General features: G+C 40.4%; 3 non-coding genes and 23 pseudogenes across 3 annotated transcripts; all 26 read right to left on the bottom strand.

The window, feature by feature from the left end:
• Positions 1 to 4,163: 4,163 nt before the first annotated feature.
• On the bottom strand, positions 4,164 to 4,267 carry LOC148556271 (small nucleolar RNA R71). The gene has a single exon (XR_015887920.1). It is a non-coding gene; the product is annotated as a small nucleolar RNA R71 (small nucleolar RNA).
• A 10,603-nt stretch (positions 4,268 to 14,870) lies between these two features.
• On the bottom strand, positions 14,871 to 14,989 carry LOC148556270 (5S ribosomal RNA; annotated as a pseudogene).
• Positions 14,990 to 15,169: 180 nt separating this feature from the next.
• LOC148556269 (5S ribosomal RNA) lies at positions 15,170 to 15,288 on the bottom strand (annotated as a pseudogene).
• A 178-nt stretch (positions 15,289 to 15,466) lies between these two features.
• On the bottom strand, positions 15,467 to 15,585 carry LOC148556268 (5S ribosomal RNA; annotated as a pseudogene).
• Positions 15,586 to 15,765: 180 nt separating this feature from the next.
• Positions 15,766 to 15,884, bottom strand: LOC148556267 (5S ribosomal RNA; annotated as a pseudogene).
• Positions 15,885 to 16,063: 179 nt separating this feature from the next.
• On the bottom strand, positions 16,064 to 16,182 carry LOC148556266 (5S ribosomal RNA; annotated as a pseudogene).
• A 189-nt stretch (positions 16,183 to 16,371) lies between these two features.
• Positions 16,372 to 16,490, bottom strand: LOC148556265 (5S ribosomal RNA; annotated as a pseudogene).
• A 178-nt stretch (positions 16,491 to 16,668) lies between these two features.
• On the bottom strand, positions 16,669 to 16,787 carry LOC148556264 (5S ribosomal RNA; annotated as a pseudogene).
• Positions 16,788 to 16,967: 180 nt separating this feature from the next.
• LOC148556263 (5S ribosomal RNA) lies at positions 16,968 to 17,086 on the bottom strand (annotated as a pseudogene).
• Positions 17,087 to 17,275: 189 nt separating this feature from the next.
• On the bottom strand, positions 17,276 to 17,394 carry LOC148556262 (5S ribosomal RNA). Its single transcript, XR_015891561.1, has one exon. It is a non-coding gene; the product is annotated as a 5S ribosomal RNA (ribosomal RNA).
• Positions 17,395 to 17,578: 184 nt separating this feature from the next.
• On the bottom strand, positions 17,579 to 17,696 carry LOC148556261 (5S ribosomal RNA; annotated as a pseudogene).
• A 193-nt stretch (positions 17,697 to 17,889) lies between these two features.
• LOC148556260 (5S ribosomal RNA) lies at positions 17,890 to 18,008 on the bottom strand (annotated as a pseudogene).
• A 179-nt stretch (positions 18,009 to 18,187) lies between these two features.
• On the bottom strand, positions 18,188 to 18,306 carry LOC148556259 (5S ribosomal RNA; annotated as a pseudogene).
• A 487-nt stretch (positions 18,307 to 18,793) lies between these two features.
• Positions 18,794 to 18,912, bottom strand: LOC148556258 (5S ribosomal RNA; annotated as a pseudogene).
• Positions 18,913 to 19,100: 188 nt separating this feature from the next.
• On the bottom strand, positions 19,101 to 19,219 carry LOC148556257 (5S ribosomal RNA; annotated as a pseudogene).
• Positions 19,220 to 19,408: 189 nt separating this feature from the next.
• Positions 19,409 to 19,527, bottom strand: LOC148556256 (5S ribosomal RNA; annotated as a pseudogene).
• Positions 19,528 to 19,706: 179 nt separating this feature from the next.
• Positions 19,707 to 19,825, bottom strand: LOC148556255 (5S ribosomal RNA; annotated as a pseudogene).
• Positions 19,826 to 20,004: 179 nt separating this feature from the next.
• On the bottom strand, positions 20,005 to 20,123 carry LOC148556254 (5S ribosomal RNA; annotated as a pseudogene).
• Positions 20,124 to 20,320: 197 nt separating this feature from the next.
• On the bottom strand, positions 20,321 to 20,444 carry LOC148556253 (5S ribosomal RNA; annotated as a pseudogene).
• A 164-nt stretch (positions 20,445 to 20,608) lies between these two features.
• LOC148556252 (5S ribosomal RNA) lies at positions 20,609 to 20,727 on the bottom strand (annotated as a pseudogene).
• Positions 20,728 to 20,910: 183 nt separating this feature from the next.
• Positions 20,911 to 21,029, bottom strand: LOC148556251 (5S ribosomal RNA; annotated as a pseudogene).
• Positions 21,030 to 21,215: 186 nt separating this feature from the next.
• LOC148556250 (5S ribosomal RNA) lies at positions 21,216 to 21,334 on the bottom strand (annotated as a pseudogene).
• A 180-nt stretch (positions 21,335 to 21,514) lies between these two features.
• LOC148556249 (5S ribosomal RNA) lies at positions 21,515 to 21,633 on the bottom strand (annotated as a pseudogene).
• A 179-nt stretch (positions 21,634 to 21,812) lies between these two features.
• On the bottom strand, positions 21,813 to 21,931 carry LOC148556248 (5S ribosomal RNA; annotated as a pseudogene).
• Positions 21,932 to 22,390: 459 nt separating this feature from the next.
• LOC148556247 (5S ribosomal RNA) lies at positions 22,391 to 22,509 on the bottom strand. Its single transcript, XR_015891559.1, has one exon. It is a non-coding gene; the product is annotated as a 5S ribosomal RNA (ribosomal RNA).
• A 184-nt stretch (positions 22,510 to 22,693) lies between these two features.
• LOC148556246 (5S ribosomal RNA) lies at positions 22,694 to 22,812 on the bottom strand (annotated as a pseudogene).
• Positions 22,813 to 24,179: the final 1,367 nt, after the last annotated feature.

The following is a 24,179-nucleotide window of genomic DNA, read 5'->3' as shown; positions in this document are numbered from 1 at the left end:
CACCCCCATCCCCATTTTCTTAAATCACCCCCTCCATCGTTAACCCTACTGATGAGCGGATAATTTATACGCTTTCTGGCATTGTTTTTAGTATGATTTTAGTAGGATCTAGTTACTTTTAGGGATGTTTTTATTATTTTTTATGTTAAATTTACATTTCTGGACTTTACTATGAGTTTTTGTGTTTTTCTATGATTTCAGGTATTTTCTGGCTGAAATTGAGGGACTTGAGCAAAAATCAGATTCAGAGGTAGAAGAAGGACTGCTGATGCTGTTGGATTCTGACCTCCCTGCACTCAAAGTGGATTTTCTGGAGCTACAGAACTCAAAATGGCGCGCTTCCAATTGCTTTGAAAAGTAGACATCCAGGGCTTTCCAGAAATATATAATAGTCTATACTTTGGCCGAGTTTAGACGACGCAAAAGGGCGTTGAACGCCAGTTCTACGCTGCAGTCTAGAGTTAAACGCCAGAAACATGTCACGAACCAGAGTTGAACGCCAAAAACACGTTACAACTTGGCGTTCAACTCCAAAAGAAGCCTCTGCACGTGTAAACTTCAAGCTCAGCCCAAGCACACACCAAGTGGGCCCCGGAAGTGGATTTATGCATCAATTACTTACTTTTGTAAACCCTAGTAGCTAGTTTAGTATAAATAGGACTTTTTACTATTGTATTTAGATCTTATGATTTTTAGTTGAACTTTGGATCATATTGATCACGTATGGGGGCTGGCCATTCGGCCATGCCTGGACCTTCATCACTTATGTATTTTCAATGGTAGAGTTTATACACACCATAGATTAAGGTGTGGAGCTCTGCTGTTCCTCATGAATTAATACAATGTACTACTGTTTTTCTATTCAATTCAACTTATTCCGCTTCTAAGATATCCATTTGCACTTCAACATGAATGTGGTAATTGTGACAGTCATCATCATTTCCTATGAACACGTGCCTGACAACCACTTCCGTTCTACCTTAGATTGAATGAGTATCTTTTGGATTCCTTAATCAGAATCTTTGTGGTATAAGTTAGAACCCATGGATGGCCATTCCTGAGATCTGGAAAGTCTAAACCTTGTCTGTGGTATTTCGAGTAGGATCTGGGAAGGGATGGCTGTGACGAGCTTCAAACTCGCTAGTGCTGGGCGTAGTGACAGACGCAAAAGGATCAATGGATCCTATTCCAGTATGATCGAGAACCGACAGATGATTAGCCATGTAGTGACAGCGCATTGGACCATTTTCACTGAGAGGACAGGATGTAGCCATTGACAACGGTGATGCCTGACATATAGCTTGCCATGGAAAGGAGTAGGATTGGTTGGATGAAGACAGCAGGAAAGCAGAGGTTCAGAGGAACGAAAGCATCTCTATACGCTTATCTGAAATTCTCACCAATTTATTACATAAGTATCTCTATCCTATTTTACGTTTTATTTATCTTTTAATTATGAAAACTCTACAACCATTTGAATCCGTCTGACTGAGATTTACAAGGTGACCATAGCTTGCTTCAAGCCGACAATCTCCGTGGGATCGACCCTTACTCACGTAAGGTTTTATTACTTGGACGACCCAGTGCACTTGCTGGTTAGTTGTATCGAAGTTGTGACAAATTATGAATTAAGATTAGAGCACCAAGTTTTTGGAGCCATTACCAGGGATCACAATTTCGTGCACCAAGTTTTTGGCGCCGTTGCCGGGGATTGTTCGAGTTTTTGGCTAGTTTTGGTCCGGTAACATCAGTGCCAAGTTGGTCCGGCAACAACACCAAGTTTTTGGCGTCGTTGCCGGGGATTGTTCGAGTTTGGACAACTGACGGTCCATCTTGTTGCTCAGATTAGGTGATTTTCTGTTTGTTTTATTTTCAAAAAAATTTTCAAAAATCTTTCAAAAATTTCTCATCTGTTTTCGAAAATTATTCTAAGTTTTTTAGAATGAATTCTAGTGTTTCATGAAGCATGTTGAAGCCTGGCTGGCTGTAAAGCCATGTCTAATTCTTTTGGACTGTGGCTTCCAACCATCAGCATAGAGGCAAGTTAATTGGAATATCAGCTGTTGCATGCCTGATTTATATCCTAAAGCTGGCTGGCTATTAAGCCATGCCCAACCCTTGGATTGGAGCTTTAGGCCAACATTGAAAGATTCCTGGGATTCTTATTAAAAATTTTTGAATTTCTTATTTTCTTTTTCTTATATGTTTTTCGAAAAAAATATACAAAAATCCAAAAAAATTAATAAAATCATAAAATCAAAAATATTTTTTGTTTCTTGTTTGAGTCTAGAGTCAATTTCTAAGTTTGGTGTCAATTGCATTTTTTCTAAAAATTTATGCATTTTTCGAAAAATTCATGCATTCATAGTGTTCTTCATGATATTCAAGTTGTTCTTGGTAAGTCTTCTTGTTTGATCTTGATGTTTTCTTATTTTGTGTCTTTTGTTGTTTTTCATATGCATTCTTGAATTCTTAGTGTCTAAAAATTAAAAATCTTTAAGTTTGGTGTCTTGCATGTTTTCTTTTCTTGAATTTTTTTTTTAAAAATAAGTTATTGGTGTTCATCTTGACATTCAAAGTGTTCTTGGTGTTCATCTTGACATTCATAGTGTTCTTGCATTTATCACATGTTTTGATCCAAAATTTTCATGCATTGAGTCAATTTTGTGTTTTTCTCTTTCATCATTAAAAATTCAAAAATCAAAAAAATATCTTTCCCTTTTTCACTCATAAATTTTCGAAAATTTGAGTTGACTTTTTCAAAACTTTTTAAAAATTTAGTTGTTTCTTATGAGTCAAATCAAATTTTCAATTTAAAAATCTTATCTTTTTCAAAATCTTTTTCAAAAATCATATCTTTTTCATTTTTTTATTTATTTTCGAAAATTATAAAAATATTTTTCAAAAATCTTTTTTAATTTTATCTCATAATTTTCGAAAATATTATCAACAATTAATGTTTTGATTCAAAAATTTCAAGTTTGTTATTCCCTTGTTAAGAAAGATTCAAACTTTAAGTTCTAGAATCATATCTTGTGATTAGTTGTGAGTCAAGTCATTAATTTTGATTTTAAAATTCAAATCTTTTTTCAAAACTAATTTTAATAATATCTTTCTATCATATTTTTTTAAATCATATCTTTTTCAAAAATTTGATTTTAAAATATCTTTTCTAACTTCTTATCTGCTTATCTTTTCAAAATTGATTTTCAAATCTTTTTCAACTAACTAATTGACTTTTTGTTTGTTTCATATCTTTTTCAAAACTACCTAACTAATTCCCTCTCTACTTTTCGAAAATACATCCCTCTTTTTCAAAAATTCTTTTTAATTAATTAATTGTTTCAATTTTTAATTTTAATTTTAATTTTATCTTAATTTTCGAAAATCATTAACTCTTTTTCAAAATTAATTTTCGAAATTCTCTCTCCCTCATCTCCTTCTATTTATTTATTCATTTACTAACACTTCTCTTCATCTCAAATCACTGCTCCTATCCTCACCCTTGTGTTTGGATTATCCATTCTTATTCACTCTTATTCCCTTTCTTCTTCTACTAACAATAAGGGAACCTCTATACTGTGGTAAAAAGGATCCCTATTATTATTTTCTATTCCCTTTTTTGTCATATGAGCAGGACCAAGAACAAGAACATTCTTGTTGAAGCAAATCCTGAACCTGAAAGGACTCTAAAAAGGAAACTAAGAGAAGCTAAAATACAACAGTCCAGAGACAACCTTACAGAAATTTTTGAAAAGGAAGAGGAGATGGCAGCCGAAAATAATAATAATGCAAGGAAGATGCTTGGTGACTTTACTGCACTAAATTCCAGTTTACATGGAAGAAGCATCTCCATCCCTACCATTGGAGCAAACAATTTTGAGCTTAAGCCTCAACTAGTTTCTCTGATGCAACAAAACTGCAAGTTTCATGGACTTCCATCTGAAGATCCTTTTCAGTTCTTAACTGAATTCTTGCAAATATGTGATACTGTTAAGACTAATGGAGTAGATCCTGAAGTCTACAGGCTCATGCTTTTCCCATTTGCTGTAAGAGACAGAGCTAGAGTGTGGTTGGACTCTCAACCCAAGGATAGCCTGAACTCTTGGGATAAGCTGGTCACGGCTTTCTTAGCCAAGTTCTTTCCTCCTCAAAAGCTCAGTAAGCTTAGAGTGGATGTTCAAACCTTCAGACAGAAAGAAGGTGAATCCCTCTATGAAGCTTGGGAGAGATATAAGCAACTGACCAAAAAGTGTCCTTCTGACATGTTTTCAGAATGGACCATCCTGGATATATTCTATGATGGTCTGTCTGAATTAGCTAAGATGTCATTGGATACTTCTGCAGGTGGATCCATTCACCTAAAGAAAATGCCTGCAGAAGCTCAAGAACTTATTGACATGGTTGCTAATAACTAGTTCATGTACACTTCTGAGAGGAATCCTATGAGTAATGGGACGCCTCAGAAGAAGGGAGTTCTTGAAATTGATACTTTGAATGCCATATTGGCTCAGAATAAAATATTGACTCAGCAAGTCAATATGATTTCTCAGAGTCTGAATGGAATGCAAGCTGCATCCAACGGTACTCAAGAGGCATCTTTTGAGGAAGAAGCTTTTGATCCTGAGAACCCTGCAATAGCAGAGGTGAATTACATGGGTGAACCCTATGGGAACACCTATAACCCATCATGGAGAAATCACCCAAATTTCTCATGGAAGGATCAACAAAAGCCTCAACAAGGCTTTACTAATGGTGGAAGAAACAGGTTTAACAATAGTAAACCTTTTCCATCATCCACTCAGCAACAGACAGAGAATTTTGAGCAGAATCCATCTAGCTTAGAAAATTTAGTCTCTAATCTATCTAAGGCCACTCTAAGTTTCATGAATAAAACAAGGTCCTCCATTAGAAATTTGGAGGCACAAGTGGGCCAGCTGAGTAAGAAGATCACTGAAACCCCTCCTAGCACTCTCCCAAGCAATAGATAAAAGAATCCAAAGAGAGATTGCAAGGCCATTGATATAACCATCATGGCCGAATCCAAGGAGGAAGGGGAGGACGTGAATCCCAAGGAGGAAGACCTCCTGGGACGTCCAAAGATCAACAAGGAGTTTTCCTTTGAGGAACCAAAGGATTCTGAGGCTCATTTAGAGACCATAGAGATTCCATTGAACCTCCTTATGCCCTTCATGAGCTCTGATGAGTATTCTTCTTCTGAAGAGAATGAGGATGTCACTGAAGAGCAAGTTGCCAAGTACCTTGGTTCAATCATCAGGCTGAATGCCAAACTATTTGGTAATGAGACTTGGGGAGATGAACCTCCCCTGTTCACCAATGAACTAAATGCATTGGATCAACTGAGATTGTCTCAGAAGAAACATGATCCTGGAAAGTTCCTGATACCTTGTACCATAGGCACCATGACCTTTGAGAAGGCTCTATGTGACCTTGGGTCAGGAATAAACCTCATGTCACTCTCTGTAATGGAGAAACTGGGAATCTTTGAGGTGCAAGCTGCTAGAATCTCATTAGAGATGGTAGACAATTCCAGAAAGTAGGCTTATGGACAAGTAGAGGACATGTTAGTAAAGGTTGAAGGCCTTTACATCCCTGCTGATTTCATAATCCTAGACACTGGAAAGGATGAGGATGAATCCATCATCCTTGGAAGACTCTTCCTAGCCACAACAAGAGCTGTGATTGATGTGGACAGAGGAGAATTGATCCTTCAACTAAATAAGGACAACCTTGTGTTTAAAACTCAAGGATCTCTCTCTGTAACCATGGAGAGGAAGCATGAAAAGCTTCTTTCACTACAGAGTCAACCAGAGCCCCCACAGTCAAACTCTAAGTTTGGTGTTGAACTCCCATATCCAAACTCTAAGTTTGGTGTTGGGAGTCTATAAAATTGACCTGATCACCTGTGTGGCTCCATGAGAGCCCACTGTCAAGCTATTGACATTAAAGAAGCGCTTGTTGGGAGGCAACCCAATTTTTATTTATCTAATTTTATTTTTATTTTTATTGTTCTTTCATGTTTTATTAGGTTCATGATCATGTGGAGTCACAAAATAAATCCAAAAATTAAAAACAGAATCAGAAACAGCAGAAGAAAAATCACACCCTGGAGGAAGGACTTACTGGCGTTTAAACGCCAGTAAGGAGCATCTGGCTGGTGTTCAACGCCAGAACAGAGCATGGAGCTGGCGCTGAACGCCAGAAACAAGCATGAAGCTAGCGTTCAACGCCACAAATATGCTGCATATGGGCGTTGAACGCCCAGAACAGGCATCACTTCGGCGTCTAAATGCCAGAAATGCATGCAAAGGTATTTTACATGCCTAATTGATGCAGGGATGTAAATCCTTGACACTTCAGGATCTGTGGACCCCACAGGATCACCTCAGGATCTGTGGATCCCACAGGATCCCCATATACCTCCACTCACCTTCCCTCCTCATAATCCTATATCACCCTCTCTCTCTCTCAATTCACAGTCATCCCTTCTGTTTTCCATTCACCACTCACATCCATACACCCCACCTACCTTCAAAATTCAAAATCTCTTTCCCACCCAAGCCCACCCATATAGCCGAATACACACATCCCTCCATCTTCTCCATATCTTCTTCTTCTTCTACTATTCTTTCTTCTTTTGCTCGAGGGCGAGCAACATTCTAAGTTTGGTGTGATAAAAGCATAATCTTTTTTTTTCCATAACCATTGATGGCACCTAAGGCCAGAGAAACCTCTAGAAAGAGGAAAGGGAAGACAAAAGCTTCCACCTCCGAGTCATAGGAGATGGAGAGATTCATCTCAAGGGTCTATAGCTCAGTGGTAGAACATTTGACTGCAAATCAAGAAATCCCTGAGATGCCTCAAGGGATGCACTTTCCTCCACAGAACTTTTGGGAGAAAATCAACACCTCCCTAGGAGAACTGAGTTCCAAGATGGGACAACTAAGGGTGGAACATCAAGAGCACTCAATCATCCCCCATGAAATTAGAAAAGATCAAAGAGCTATGAGGGAGGAGCAACAAAGACAAGGAAGAGACATAGAAGAGCTCAAGGACATCATTGGTTCCTCAAGAAGAAAATGCCACCATCACTAACGTGGACTCATTCCTTGTTCTCAAATTTTCTGTTTTTCGTTTTCTTTATGTTAATGGCTTATCTATGTTAGTGTCTTATTACATGATCATTAATATTTAGCAACTTTTTCTTAAAGTTATGAATGTCCTATGAATCCATCACCTCTCTTAAATGAAAAATGTTTTTAATTCAAAAGAACAAGAAGTACATGAGTTTCGAATTTATCCTTGAACTTAGTTTAATTATATTGATGTAGAGATAATACTTTTTGTTTTTTGAATGAATGCTTGAACAGTGCATATGTCTTTTTAAAATTGGTGTTTTAGAATGTTAAATATGTTGGCTCTTAAAAGAATGATGACAAGGAGACATGTTATTTGATAATCTGAAAAATCATCAAAATGATTCTTGAAGCAAGAAAAAGCAGTGAATACAAAAGCTTGCAGAAAAAAAAATGGCAAAAAAAAAATAGAAAAAGAAAAAGCAAGCAGAAAAAGCCAAAAGCTCTTAAAACCAAAAGGCAAGAGCAAAAAGCCAATAACCCTTAAAACCAAAAGGCAAGGATAAATAAAAAGGATCAAAGGCTTTGAGCATCAGTGGATAGGAGGGCCTAAAGGAATAAAATCCTGGCCTAAGCGGCTAAACCAAGCTTTCCCTAACCATGTGCTTGTGGCATGAAGGTGTTAAGTAAAAACTTGAGACTGAGCGGTTAAAGTCAAGGTCCAAAGAAAAAGAAGAGTGTGCTTAAGAACCCTGGACACCTTTAATTGGGGACTTTAGCAAAGCTGAGTCACAATCTGAAAAGGTTCACCCAATTATGTGTCTGTGGCATTTATGTATCCGGTGGTAATACTGGAAAACAAAGTGCTTAGGGCCACGGCCAAGACTCATAAAGTAGCTGTGTTCAAGAATCAACATACTGAACTAGGAGAATCAATAACACTATCTAAATTCTAAGTTCCTATAGATGCCAATCATTCTGAACTTCAATGGATAAAGTGAGATGTCAAAACTATTCAAGAGGCAAAAAGCTACAAGTCCCGCTCATCTGATTGGAGCTATGTTTCATTGATATTTTGGAATTTATAGTATATTCTCTTCTTTTTATCCTATTTGATTTTCAGTTGCTTGGGGACAAGCAACAATTTAAGTTTGGTATTGTGATGAGCGGATAATTTATACGCTTTTTGGCATTATTTTTAGTATGATTTTAGTAGGATCTAGTTAATTTTAGGGATGTTTTTATTAGTTTTTATGTTAAATTCACATTTCTGGACTTTACTATAAGTTTGTGTATTTTTCTGTGATTTCAGGTATTTTCTGGCTGAAATTGAGGGACTTGAGCAAAAATCAGATTCAGAGGTAGAAGAAGGACAGGTGATGCTGTTGGATTCTGACCTCTCTGCACTCAAAGTAAATTTTTTGGAGCTACAGAACTCAAAATGGCGTGCTTCCAGTTGCGTTAGAAAGTAGACATCCAGGGCTTTCCAGCAATATATAATAGTCCATACTTTAGCCGAGTTTAGATGACACAAAAGGGCGTTGAACGCCAGTTCTACGCTGCAATCTGGAGTTAAACGCCAGAAACACGTCACGAACCAGAGTTGAACGCCAAAAACACGTTACAACTTGGCGTTCAACTCCAAAAGAAGCCTCTGCACGTGTAAACTTCAAGCTCAGTCCAAGCACACACCAAGTGGGCCCCGAAATTGGATTTATGCATCAATTACTTACTTTTGTAAACCCTAGTAGCTAGTTTAGTATAAATAGGACTTTTTACTATTGTATTTAGATCTTATGATTTTTAGTTGAGCTTTGGATCATATTGATCACGTATGGGGGCTGGCCATTCGGCCATGCCTGGACCTTCATCACTTATGTATTTTCAACGGTAGAGTTTCTACACACCATAGATTAAGGTGTGGAGCTCTGCTGTTCCTCATGAATTAATACAAAGTACTACTGTTTTTCTATCCAATTCAACTTATTCCGCTTCTAAGATATCCATTTGCACTTCAACATGAATGTGGTGATCGTGACAGTCATCATCATTCCCTATGAACACGTGCCTGACAACCACTTCCGTTCTACCTTAGATTGAATGAGTATCTCTTGGATTCCTTAGCTAGAATCTTCGTGGTATAAGTTAGAACCCATGGATGGCCATTCCTGAGATCCGGAAAGTCTAAACCTTGTCTGTGGTATTCCGAGTAGGATCTGGGAAGGGATGGCTGTGACGAGCTTCAAACTCGCAAGTGTTGGGCGTAGTGACAGACGCAAAAGGATCAATGGATCCTATTCCAGTATGATCGAGAACCGACAGATGATTAGCCATGCAGTGACAGCACATTGGACCATTTTCACTGAGAGGACAGGATGTAGCCATTGACAACGATGATGCCTGACATACAGCTTGCCATGGAAAGGAGTAGGATTGGTTGGATGAAGACAGCAGGAAAGCAGAGGTTCAGAGGAACGAAAGCATCTCTATACGCTTATCTGAAATTCTCACCAATGAATTACATAAGTATCTCTATCCTATTTTATGTTTTATTTATCTTTTAATTATGAAAACTCTACAACCATTTGAATCCGCCTGACTGAGATTTACAAGGTGACCATAGCTTGCTTCAAGCCGACAATCTCCGTGGGATCGACCCTTACTCACGTAAGGTTTTATTACTTGGACGACCCAGTGCACTTGCTGGTTAGTTGTATCGAAATTGTGACAAATTATGAATTAAGATTAGAGTACCAAGTTTTTGGAGGCATTACCAGGGATCACAATTTCGTGCACCACCTACCCCCTGCCACCACGAACAGCCACCCACCACCGTGCCAACCACTCTGTTCCGCCACTACACCACTGTGCCCCCTCCCAGTGCCACACCACACCCCCGCCATCTCTCTGTTCCCTAGCTTCATTCATACACCTACCAGGTTCCGCCGAATGCCATTTTTCTTTCATTCGTAGTTAGTTGCATATTTTTCCAATTATGTTCAAATTATGCTAGTTAGAGATGCATGTTTGTAGTGGATTCTAGGTGGTTTGGTAGCTAGGATGTGGTTAGTGGATTTAGGCCTGATTAATTACGCTGTTCTTGCTACTTGTTTTATAATTTTCGTAATTCTGCTGTTGCTGTGATGTTAGTACTATTCATATGCTGTTCTTTACTGTTTCATGCTGCTTTTTACACTGTTTTTTCATGTTCATATTCCGTATATGTAATTGCAGCTTTATTTTAATTTATATGACCTATTTTGCTTGCTGTTTATTACCCGGGAACATCCAATTTTTGTCGGAATGCTGCCCAATTTTCTGTAAATTATTTTTATTTTCATTCATATTTTGGTTTTGGCAATTTGAATTTGACATTACTTAGCTTTTCCAAAACCACTTCATGAATGCACGGGAAAGCATTCATATTCCTTTCGATTTTCTGGTTAATAAATTGCACTTTTGATGATTCGGTTTTAATTTTTTGATATTTTTATATCTTTATGAATCATCATCACTAAGCTGATATTTTTGAATATGAGTTGACCAGTCTTTAAATTTATGAATTTCTTGTTAACTTAAGAAACAATTATCAATGGCACTTACTTTGATTTTTTTCTCCTAACTCACTGCTTTCCACTTTTTCACTTTTCACCACTTTTGACTTTCTAACTTCTCCATTTGCTTTTTAACTAACTCCTTCAACTTTTTACTTCATGGCATGATTATTATTTTTCCTAATTAACAGGAATTCTACTTATAACATATTTTGATTTGTAATTTCTCATCTCAGCTTTTTAACTCTGAAACAATCCAAAATGCACAATTATTCAACTCACTTCATAATTCTACTACTCCTTTGCCACTATGCGCTTATCTTGTTATTTGCCTACTTGTTTTCCTGTTTTTATTATATCCTAGATTTCTATTTTTCAGGATGTCTAACCCTCAAAGAAAAGGAAAAGGCAAGGCTACCACTGGTAAAAGGAATAGAGGTGAATCCTCTATGTCCATCCTGGACATTATGCATGATGACTCCTTGCGGGAAAAGCACTTTACCCTGCAGGAGAAGGCTGACCAGCTCCTCCCTGCCAATGATCCCATTAAATTTGCAAACAGATATTGTGAGCTCAAGTATCCGGTGTTTGCCACCTCTAGAAATCTGTACCTGGAGAGGACTCTGAAAATTCCAGAAGAACTACAGCAGTACACCTCCGATCAGATCAAACAAAGGGGCTGGTTCTTCTTGGAGAGAAATTTGACAGAGGTCAATGATTCCTGGCCGCAGATGCAGAGATTCCTATCCCGTCAGAGCCTCCACTACAGCAGATAGATCCTCCTACCCTCATCCAGTCTGCAGATCCTCAGGCCACCACCGAGACTCCAGTAGCCCATCCTTCCAGTGATGACACTCCTTCACACCCAGCTTGAGTGAGCATCGAGGACGATGCTTTAGTTTAAGTGTGGGGAGGTCGCCATCTCTGGCATATCTTTTTGGTGAATCACTACAGACTCTTTTATTTTATTTTGGTTATTTTTCTGTATTTTTATCTTTATTTTTATTTTTATCTTTCAGTACTTGTACACTATTCTTTTGCTGTATTTTTACTCTATTTTCGCATTTTGCACTTTAGTTTATACCTTAGCCAATTAGTTTAGTTTGCAATTCTAAACTTATTAGTTATAGAATATGTGGATTAATTAGTATAGTTTACCCTTTTAGCATATGATAATTTGGTTTAATTGAAAAAAAAAGGAGTAAACTAGAGACTTTAGTAATCAAAAACAATCCACACACCTTGTATATATAGCATTATATGTTAGTTAGTTAACAACATTTCATCAAGGAGGAACACTAAAACTTTAAAGCCACCCAAGAAATTTTACATTAAGAATAATGGGAACTCTTAATTTCTACTTACATGACATGTATAACTGATATATGATTTTTGAGCTAGAAAACACACAGCCTGTGAGTTTTGAGCTTAATTGTATGGTTACATTCAAACCATAAATTTCATTCCTGTGTGTTTTGTCCTTCTTTTTATTCTGATGTTCTTTGCTTTGTTTTAATCTATATGTCCAATATAGAATATAGATACATACTAAGAGATGATTGAGGCCATTGCTTGAAATATTTGCTCACTTATCCCAAATTAGCCTACCTTTTACATCACCCTTGTTAGCCCCCTTGAGCTTTTTAATCCCCTCATGTTCTATAAACCACATTACTAGCCTTAAGCAGAAAAACAAAATAAAAATTCCAAGTTGAATCCTTGGTTAGCTTAAGATAGAAATTGGGTATTGTTTAAGTGTAAGGAACTTTATGGGAACATGGATGATAGAAACAAAGGTGGAAAGTTAAAAAGAATAAAGATATTTCAAAATAAAAATTTGGGAAGCATGCTCATGTGAAATCAAAACAATTGAATTACCATGTGCATTAAAAAAAATTTATTATTTACATTTTCGGTATTTAATTAAGGGGATGCAAAAATTCCCCAATTGCAAAAATAAAAGAATCAATGCACTTGGGATAAAATTAAAGTTAATGCATGAGCTTGCAAAACAAAGTGAGAAAGTTTGGGAAAATAGGTTAAGAAACTTGGAATTACAAAATATCTATGTTAGGTGAGATCTTAGACTAATCAAGGATTCACTTATTAGCTCACTTAGCCTTATACATATACCCTTACCTTTACCTTGACCCCATTACAACCTTGAAAAAGACCTCATGATTTTTGTATGCCTATGTTCTATAATTGTTGATTGGTTAGATGAAGAATAAAGTTATAGAAAGTAAGGATAAAAAGAAGAATAGAGTGATTAACCCAATAAACACTGAGTGACTAGAGAGTAAACACAAAATCCAGTGAGGGTTCAATAGCTCATCACCATATATCTCTGCTTAAATTGTTAATTGTCTTGCAAGTTTGTAAAATATTTTTTACCCATCTCAATTGTAAAAGTGCTTTAACATTATCTAGGGTTTGGCTATGGATATATGATGCCGTAAGAATGTGAATTAATTTAACTACATGTAAGTTTTATATACAAGTGAATAACAATTAGAATTGCATGATTCATTTAGGTAGTTTGCATTTAGAATAGATTGCATTGCATGAGATTCCACCTCTTTAACCTTACCTTACCCTTTATCTTGGACTTAGCATGAAGACATGCTATTGTTTAAGTGTGGGGAGGTTGATAAACCCATATTTTATGATATATATTGTACTTAATTTAAGTGATTTATTCAACCCTTCACCCACTTATTCATGTAAATTGCATGTTTTACTTTCCCTTCCTTATTATGTAAAATATATGAATAACATGTTTCCTATGCTTTAAAAATAATTATTTTAATTACCCTTTATTACCATTCGATGCCGTGATTTGTGTGTTGAGTAGTTTTAGATCTTCTAAGACAGAAATAACTTAAAGGATGAAAAAGGAAACATACAAAAATGGAAGGAAAGCACAAAATGGAGTTTTTGAAGAAATTGGCAGCGACGCGAACGCGTGACTGACGCGGACACGCACCATGAGCAGAACACAGATGATGCGGACGCATGACCGAAGCGAATGCGTGATAAGGAAAACTCCAGATGACGCGACCGCGTGACCCGCGCGGACGCGTGACAGACGCCACGCACCATAAATTACAGAAAACGCTTCCAGCGATTTTTGAAACCTTTTTTGGCCCAGATCTAAGTCCAGAAGGCACAGATTAGAGGATTAGAATTCCTCTTAAAGGATTAGAATTCCTTTTACTTTATATTTCTCTTTTACTTTCAGTTATTTTAATGTTATCCTTTAATTACTTTTATTGCCAATTTGGCTTATGAACCATTCATGTTTAGATTTAATTTTCTATTTAATATAATTTGAGGTATTCCAGAATTATGACTGCTTTCCTTTATTTACATTAATAATTTAGATTTTTTCCTTTTGGCTTTGGTTGATTAATTGGTAACTCTTGAGTTGTCAAACTCATCGTGATTGATAACTGATATCCTTGCACATCTAATTTAAATCCCTATAACTCTAGTCTTTTCTTAGGAATTAACTAGGACTTTAGGCGTTAAATTGATTTACCCACTCAACTTACCTTAATAGTTAGAGGTTGACTTAGTGGAGAGCAAAATATAATTCTTATCACCATTGATAAGAACAACTAGGATAGGACTTCCGAATTTTCATACCTTGCCAAGAGTTTATTTTACAGTTGTTTATTTATTTTATTTGTCATTTAAATTATTTGTTCCTTACTTTCAAAACCCCAATTTACAAAACTCATAACCAATAATATGAACATACCTCCCTGCAGTTCCTTGAGAAGACGACCCGAGGTTTAAATACTTCGGTTATTAATTTTAAAGGGGTTTGTTACTTGTGACAACCAAAACGTTTGTAAGAAAGGAATTCTTGTCGGTCTAGAAGCTATACCTACAATGGAAATTTATTTGTGAAAATTCTAGATCGCAAGAGTGTTTCGTTCTTCAAGGTCACCCATCCTAGTACTACTCTCACCCAAGCACGCTTAACTGCGGAGTTCTGATGGATCCGGTGCATTAATGTTGGTATGATCGCACCTATTAAAGTATGCGCACATAATTATCATAAGCATGTGTCGAGACGTAAGGTAAGTCGAGCTGCAAAGCCCTGCGGGCCCGTGGGAGCTTGCTGAAAATCAGGTCATTAAGGCTCGCTTTAGCTAAACTATTTAAGATAGCGTCGTTTAAAGAACGAGGGTAAGCACAACGTAAAAAAAAAGAGGTGCAACACGAGGACTTCCCAAGAGGTCACCCATTCTATTACCACTCTCGCACAAGCACGCTTAACGGCGGAGTTCTGATGGGATCCAGTGCATTAGTGCTGGTATGATCGCACCTATTAAAGTATGCGCACACAATTATCATAAGCATGTGTCGCGACATAGGTTAAGTCGAGCTGTGAAGCCCTGCGGGACCGTGAGAGCTTGCCGGAAATAAGGTCATTAGGGCTCGCTTTAGCTAAATAATTCAAGATAGCGTCGTTTAAAGAACGAGGGTAAGAACGACGTAAAAAAAAAAGAGGTGCAACACGAGGTCTTCCCAGAAGGTCACCCATCCTAGTACTACTATTGCCCAAGCACGCTAAACGCCAGAGTTTTGATGGGATCCGGTAAATTAGTGCTGGTATGATCGCACCTATTAAAGTATGCGCACACAATTATCATGAGAATGTGTAGCGACATAGGGTAAGTCGAGCTGCGAAGCCCTGCGGGCCCGTGGGAGCTTGCTGGAAATCAGGTCATTAAGGCTCGCTTTAGCTAAACTATTCAAGATAGCGTCGTTTAAAGAAAGAGGGTAAGAACGACATAAAAAAAACAGGTGCAACATGAGGACTTCCCAGGAGGTCAACCATCATAGTACTTCTCTCGCCCAAGCATGCTTAACTGCGGAGTTTTGATGGGATCCGGTGCATTAGTGCTGGTATGATCGCACCTATTAAAGTATGCGCACACAATTATCATAAGAATGTGTCGCGACGTAGGGTAAGTCGAGCTGCGAAGCCATGCGGTCCCGTGGGAGCCTGCCGGAAATCAGGTCATTAAGGCTCGCTTTAGCTAAACTATTCAAGATAGCATCGTTTAAAAAAAGAGGGTAAGAACGACGTAAAAAAAAAAGAGGTGAAACATGAGGACTTCCCAGGAGGTCACCCATCCTAGTATTACTCTTGCCCAAGCACGCTTTATGGTGGAGTTCTGATGGGATCCGGTGCAATAGTGCTGGTATGATCGCACCTATTAAAGTATGCACACACAATTATCATAAGCATGTGTCGCGATATAGGGTAAGTCGAGCTGCGAAGCCCTGCGCGCCTGTGGGAGCTTGCCGAAAATCAAGTCAATAAGGCTCGATTTAGCTAAACTATTCAAGATAGCATCGTTTAAAAAATGAGGGTAAGAACGACGTAAAAAAAAACAGGTGCAACACGAGGACTTCCATGGATGTCACCTATCCTTGTACTACTCTCGCCCTAGCACGCTTAACTGCGGAGTTCTATTGGGATCCGGTGCAATAGTGCTTGTATGAACGCACCTATTAAAGTATGTGCACACAATTAGCATAAGCATGTGTCGCGACGTAGGGTAAGTTCAGCTGCGACGCCTTAGGAGCCCGTGGGAGCTTGCCGGAAATCAGGTCATTAAGGCTCGCTTTAGCTAAACTGTTCAAGATAGCATTATTTAAAGAACGAGGGTAAGCACGACGTAAAAAAAGAAAAAGAAAAAGAGGTGCAACACGAGGACTTCCCAGGAGGTCACCTATCCTAGTACTACTCTCGCCCAAGCACGCTTAACTACGTAGTTCTGATGGGATCCTGTGCATTAGTGCTGGTATGATCGCACCTATTAAAGTATGCGCACAAAATCATCATAAGCATGTGTCGCGACGTAGGGTAAGTCGAGCTGCGAAACCCTGCGGGCCCGTGGTAGTTGCCGGAAATCAAAATATTAAGGCTCGCTTTAGCTAAAGTATCCAAGATAGCGTCGTTTAAAGAACGAGGGTAAGCACGACGTAAAAAAAAAGAGGTGCAACACGAGGACTTCCCAGGAGGTCACCCATCCTACTACTGCTCTCGCCCATGCACGCTTAATTGCTGAGTTCTAATGGGATCCGGTGCATTAGTGCTGGTATGAACGCACCTATTAAAGTATGCGCACACAATTATCATAAGCATGTGTCGCGATATAAGGTAAGTCGAGCTGCGAAGCCCTGCGCGCCCGTGGGAGCTTGCCGGAAATCAAGTCATTAAGGCTCGATTTAGCTAAACTATTCAAGATAGCGTCGTTTAAAAAATGAGGGTAAGAACGACGTAAAAAAAAAACAGGTGCAACACGAGGACTTCCATGGATGTCACCTATCCTAGTACTACTCTCGCCCTAGCACGCTTAACTGCGGAGTTCTATTGGGATCCGGTGCAATAGTGCTGGTATGAACGCACCTATTAAAGTATGCGCACGCAATTAGCATAAGCATGTGTCGCGACGTAGGGTAAGTTTAGCTGCGAAGCCTTGGGGGCCCGTGGGAGCTTGCCGGAAATCAGGTCATTAAGGCTCGCTTTAGCTAAACTGTTCAAGATAGCGTTATTTAAAGAACGAGGGTAAGCACGACGTAAAAAAAGAAAAAGAAAAAGAGGTGCAACACGAGGACTTCCCAGGAGGTCACCCATCCTAGTACTACTCTCGCCCAAGCACGCTTAACTGCGTAGTTCTGATGGGATCCTGTGCATTAGTGCTGGTATGATCGCACCTATTAAAGTATGCGCACAAAATTATCATAAGCATGTGTCGCGACGTAGGGTAAGTCAAGCTGCGAAACCCTGCGGGCCCGTGGTAGTTGCCGGAAATCAAAATATTAAGGCTCGCTTTAGCTAAAGTATCCAAGATAGCGTCGTTTAAAGAACGAGGGTAAGCACGACGTAAAAAGAAAGAAAATGAGGTGCAACACGAGGACTTCCCAGGAGGTCACCCATCCTAGTACTACTCTGCCCAAGCACGCTTAACTGCGGACTTCTGATAGGATCCGGTTCATTAGCGCTGGTATGATCGCACCTAATAAATTATGCGCACACAATTATCATAAGCATGTCTCGCGACGTAGGGTAAGTCAAGCTGCGAAGCCCTGCGGCCTCGTGGGAGCCTGCTGGAAATCAGGTCATCAAGGCTTGCTTTAGCTAATCTTTTCAAGATATCCTCGTTTAAGGAACCAAGGTAAGCACGACGTAAAAAAAAAAAAAAAAAGAAAAAGAGGTGCAACACGAGGAGTTTCCAGGAGGTCACCCATCATAGTACTACTCTCGCCCAAGCACGTTTAACTGCAGAGTTCTGATGGAATCCAGTGCATTAGCGTTGATATGATCGCACCTGTTAAAGTTTGCGCACAAAATTATCATAAGCATGTGACACGACGTAGGGTAAGTTCAGCTGTGAAGCCCTGCGGGCCCGTGGGGGCCTACCGGAAATCAGGGCATTAAGACCTGCTTTAAGTAAACTATTCATGATAGCGTAGTTTAAAGAACGAGGGTAAGCACGATGTAAAAAAAAAGAGGTGCAACACGAGGACTTCCCAGGAGGTCACCCATCCTACTACTGCTCTCGCCTATGCACGCTTAATTGCTGAGTTCCAATGGGATCCGGTGCATTAGTGCTGGTATGAACGCACCTATTAAAGTATGCGCACACAATTATCATAAGCATGTGTCGCGATATAAGGTAAGTCGAGCTGCGAAGCCCTGCGCGCCCGTGGGAGCTTGCCGGAAATCAAGTCATTAAGGCTCGATTTAGCTAAACTATTCAAGATAGCGTCGTTTAAAAAATGAGGGTAAGAACGACGTAAAAAAAAACAGATGCAACACGAGGACTTCCAAGGATATCATCTATCCTAGTACTTCTCTCGCCCAAGCATGCTTAACTGCGGAGTTCTATTGAGATCCGGTGCAATAGTGCTGGTATGAACGCTCCTATTAAAGTATGCGCACACAATTAGCATAAGCATGTGTCGCGACGTAGGGTAAGTTCAGCTGCGAAGCCTTGCGGGCCCGTGGGAGCTTGCCGGAAATCAGGTCATTAAGGCTCGCTTTAGATAAACTATTCAAGATAGCGTTATTTATAGAACGAGGGTAAGCACGACGTAAAAAAAGAAAAAGAAAAAGAGGTGCAACACGAGGATTTCCCAGGAGGTCACCCATCCTAGTCCTACTCTCGCCCAAGCACGCTTAACTGCGTAGTTCTGATAGGATCCTGTGCATTAGTGCTGGTATGATCGCACCTATTAAAGTATGCGCACAAAATTATCATAAGCATGTGTCGCGACATAGGGTAAGTCGAGCTGCGAAACCCTGCGGGCCCGTGGTAGTTGCCGGAAATTAAATCATTAAGGCTCGCTTTAGCTAAAGTATCCAAGATAGCGTCGTTTAAAGAACGAGGGTAAGCACGGTGTAAAAAAAAAAAAAGAAAATGAGGTGCAACACGAGAACTTCCCAGGAGGTCACCCATCCTAGTACTACTCTCGCCCAAGCACGCTTAACTGCGGACTTCTGATAGGATCCGGTTCATTAGCGCTAGTATGATAGCACCTAATAAAGTATTCGCACACAATTATCGTAAGCATGTGTCGCGACGTAGGGTAAGTCGAGCTGCGAAGCCCTGCGGGCCCGTGGGAGCCTGCCGGAAATCAGGTCATCAAGGCTTGCTTTAGCTAATCTATTCAAGATATCCTCGTTTAAGGAACCAAGGTAAGCACGACGTAAAAAAAAAAAAAGAAAAAGAGGTGCAACATGAGGACTTTCCAGGAGGTCACCCATCCTAGTACTACTCTAGCCCAAGCACACTTAACTGCAGAGTTCTAATGGAATCCAGTGCATTAGCGTTGATATGATCGCACCTGTTAAAGTATGCGCACACAATTATCATAAGCATGTGTCACGACGTAGGGTAAGTTAAGCTGTGAAGCCTTGCGGGCCCGTGGGGGCCTACTGGAAATCAGGGCATTAAGACTCACTTTAAGTAAACTATTCAGGATAGCGTAGTTTAAAGAACGAGGGTAAGCACGATGTAAAAAAAAAGAGGTGCAACACGAGGACTTTCCAGGAGGTCACCCATCCTACTACTGCTCTCGCCTATGCACCCTTAATTGCTGAGTTCTAATGGGATCCGGTGCATTAGTGCTGGTATGAACGCACCTATTAAAGTATGCCCACATAATTATCATAAGCATGTTTCGTGACATAAGGTAAGTCGAGCTGCGAAGCTCTGCGGTCCCGTTGGAGCTTGTCAGAAATCAGCTCATTAAGGCTCGCTTTAGCTAAACTATTCAAGATACCGTCGTTTAAAGAACGAGGGTAAGAACGACATAAAAAAAAAGAGGTGCAACACGAGGACTTCCCAGGAGGTCACCCATCCTAGTACAATTCTCGCCCAAGCACGCTTAATTGCGGAGTTCTGTTGGGATCCGGTGCAATAGTGCTGGTATGATCGCACCTACTAAAGTATGCGCACACAATTATCATAAGCATGTGTCGCGACGTAGGGTAAGTCGAGCTGCGAAGCCCTGCGGGCCCGTGGGAGCTTGCCGGAAATAAGGTCATTAAGGCTCGCTTTAGGTAAAGTATTCAAGATAGCGTTGTTTAAAGAACGAGGGTAAGTACGACGTAAAAAAGAAAAAAAAAAAAAAGAAAAAGAGGTGCAACATGAGGACTTTCCAGGAGGGGAGGTCACCCATCCTAGTACTACTCTCGCCCATGCACACTTAACTGCAGAGTTCTGATGGGATCCGGTGCATTAGTGCTGGTTTGATCGTATCTATTAAAGTATGCACACACAGTTATCATAAGCATGTGTCGCGATGTAGGGTAAGTCGAGCTGCGAAGCCTGCCAAAAATCAGGTCATTACGGCTCGCTTTAGCTAAATTACTCAAGATAGCGTTGTTTAAAGAACGAGGGTAAGCATGACGTAAAAAAAATTAAAGAGGTTCAACATGAGGACTTCCTAGGAGGTCACCCATCGAAGTAGTACTCTCGCCTAAGCACACTTAACTGCGGAGTTCTGACCGGATCCGGTGCATTAGTGCTGGTATGATCGCACCTATTAAAGCATGCGCACACAATTATCATAAGCATGTGTCGCGACGTAGGGTAAGTAGAGTTGTGAAGCCCTACGGGGCCCGTGGGAACTTGCCGAAAATCAGTTCATTAAGGCTCGATTTAGCTAAAATATTCGAGATAGTGTCGTTTAAAGAACGCGGGTAAGCACGACGTAAAAAAATAAAAGAGGTGCAACACGAGGACTTCCCAGGAGGTCACCCATCCTAGTACTACTCTCTCCCAAACACGCTTAACTGCGGAGTTCTGATGAGATCCGGTGTATTAGTGCTAGTATGATCGTATCTATTAAAGTATGCGCACACAATTATCATAAGAATGTGTCGCGACGTAGGGTAAGTCGAGCTGCGAAGCCCTTCGGGCCCGTGGGAGCCTGCCGGAAATCTGGTCATTGCGGCTCGCTTTAACTAAACTATTCAAGATAGCGTTGTTTAAAGAACGAGGGTAAGCATGACGTTAAAAAAAAAATTAAAGAGGTGCAACACAAGGACTTCCCAGGAGGTCACCTATCCTAGTACTACTTTCGTCCAAGCACGCTTAACTGTGGAGTTCTGATGGGATCCGGTGCATTAGTGCTGGTATGATCACACCTATTAAAGTATGCACACACAATTATCATAAGCATGTGTCGCGACGTAGGGTAAGTCGAGCTGCGAAGCCCTGCGGGGCCCGTGGGGCCTGCCAGAATTTAGATCATTAAGGCTCGCTTTAGCTAAACTATTCAAGATAGCCTCGTTTAAAGAGCGAGGGTTAGCAGGATGTAAAAAAAAAAGAGGTGCAACACGAGGACTTCCCAGGAGGTCAACCATCCTAGTACTACTGTCACCCAAGCACGCCTAACTACGGAGTTCTGATGGGATCCGGTGCATTAGTGCTGGTATGATCGCACCTACTAAAGTATGCGCACACAATTATCATAAGAATGTGTCACGACTTAGGGTAAGTCGAGCTGCGAAGCCCTGTGGGGCCTGTGGGAACTTGCCAAAAATCAGTTCCTTAAGGCTTGCTTTAGCTAAACTATTCGAGATAGCATCGTTTAAAGAACGACGGTAAGAACGACGTAAAAAAAAAAGGTGCAACACGAGGACTTCGCAGTAGGTCACCCATCCTAGTAATACTCTCGCCCAAGCACGCTTAACTACGGAGTACTGATGGGATCCGTTGCATTAGTGCCGGTATGATCGCACCTATTAAAGTATGCACACACAATTATCGTAAGCATGTGTCGCAACGTAGGGTAAGTCGAGCTACGAAGCCCTACGGGGCCCGTGGGAGCCTGCCAAAAATCAGGTCGTTAAGGCTCGCTTTAGCTAAACTATTCAAGATAGCATCGTTTAAACAACGGGGGTAACCACGACGTAAAAAAAAGGGTGCAACACATCACCCAACCTAGTACTACTCTCGCCTAAGCACGCTTAACTGCGGAGTTATGATGGGATCTGGTGCATTAGTGCTGGTATGATTGCACCTATTAAAGTATGCGCACACAATTATCATAAGCATGTGTCGCGACGTAGGGTAAGTCGAGCTGCGAAGCCCTGTGGGGTGCATCGGAACTTGCCGAAAATCAGTTCATAAGGCTCGCTTTAGCTAAACTATTCGAGATAGCGTCGTTTAAAAAATGCGGGAAGGCACGGCGTAAAAAAAAGGGGTGCAACACGAGGACTTCGCAGGAGGTCACCCATCCTTGTACTACTCTCGCCCAAGCACGCTTAACTGCGGAGTTCTGATGGGATCCGGTGCATTAGTGCTGGTATAATCGCATCTATTAAAGTATACGCACACAATTATCATAAGCATGTCTCACGATGTAGGGTAAGTCGAGCTGCGAAGCCCTGCGGGCTCGTGGGAGCCTGCCGAAAATTAGTTCATTACGGCTCGCTTTAGCTAAACTATTCAAGATAGCGTTGTTTAAAGAACGAGGGTAAGCATGACGTAAAAAAAAATTAAAGAGGTGCAACACAAGGACTTCCCAGGAGGTCACCCATCCTAGTACTACTTTCGTCCAGACATGCTTAACTGTGGAGTTCTGATGGGATCCGGTGCATTAGTGCTAGTATGATCACACCTATTAAAGTATGCACACACAATTATCATAGGCATGTGTCGCGACGTAGGGTAAGTCGAGCTGCGAAGCCCTGTGGGGCCCGTGGGGGCCTGCCGGAAATTAGGTCATTAAGGCTCGCTTTAGCTAAACTATTCAAGATAGCGTCGTTTTATTCAACGAGGGTTAGCACGACGTAAAAAAAAAAAGAGGTGTAACACGAGGACTTCCAAGAGGTCACCATTGAAGTAGTACTCTCGCCTAAGCACGCCTAACTGTGGAGTTCTGATGGGATCCGGTGCATTAGTGCTGGTATGATCGTACCTATTAAAGTATGCACACACAATTATCATAAGCATGTGTCGCAACGTAAGGTAAGTCGAGCTGCGAAGCCCTGTTGGGCCTTTGGGGGCCTGTCGGAAATTAGGTCATTAAGGCTCGCTTTAGCTAAACTATTCAAGATAGCGTCGTTTAAACAACGAGGGTTAGCACGACGTAAAAAAAAAGAGGTGCAACACGAGGGCTTCTGGTGCACGAAATCGTGATTGTTCATTCCTTGGTAATGGCGCCAAAAACTTAATACGCACGTTCATAATCTGAGTTCTTTTCACAACTTCGCACAACTAACCAGCAAGTGCACTGGGTCGTCCAAGTAATAAACCTTACATGAGTAAGGGTCGATCCCACGGAGATTGTTGGCTTGAAGCAAGCTATGGTCACTTTGTAAATCTCAGTCAGGCGGATTCAAATGGTTATAGAGTTTTAATAATTAAAAGATAAACAAAACATAAAATAAAGATAGAGATACTTATGTAATTCATTGGTGAGAATTTCAGATAAGCGTATGGAGATGCTTTGTTCCTTCTGAATCTCTGCTTTCCTACTGCCTTCATCCAATCCTTCATACTCCTTTCCATGGCAAGCTGTATGTTGGGCATCACCGTTGTCAATGGCTACATCCCGTCCTCTCAGTGAAAATGGTCTAAATGCGCTGTCACCGCACGGCTAATCATCTGTCGGTTCTCGATCATGCTAGAATAGGATTCCGTAATCCTTTTCTGTCTGTCACTACGCCCAGCACTCGCGAGTTTGAAGCTCGTCACAGCCATCCCTTCCCAGATCCATCTCGGAATACCACAGACAAGGTTTAGACTTTCCGGATCTCAAGAATGGCCGCCAATAATTCTAGCCTATACCACGAAGACTCTGATCGTAGATCAGGAGGCTAAGAGATATGCATTCAAGCTTGTTTTCATGTAGAACAGAAGTGTTTGTCAGGCACGCGTTCATAGGTGAGAATGGTGATGACCGTCACATAATCATCACATTCATCATGTTCTTGTGTGCGAATGAATATCTTAGAGAAGAAATAGGCTTGAGTTGAATAGAAAAA

The sequence above is a fragment of the Arachis ipaensis genome, chromosome B6, assembly GCF_059453495.1.
Source record: "Arachis ipaensis isolate K30076 ecotype BB chromosome B6, ASM5945349v1, whole genome shotgun sequence".
In the NCBI taxonomy this organism is placed as follows: domain Eukaryota; kingdom Viridiplantae; phylum Streptophyta; class Magnoliopsida; order Fabales; family Fabaceae; genus Arachis; species Arachis ipaensis.
This window is presented reverse-complemented; position numbering and strand designations above follow the sequence as displayed.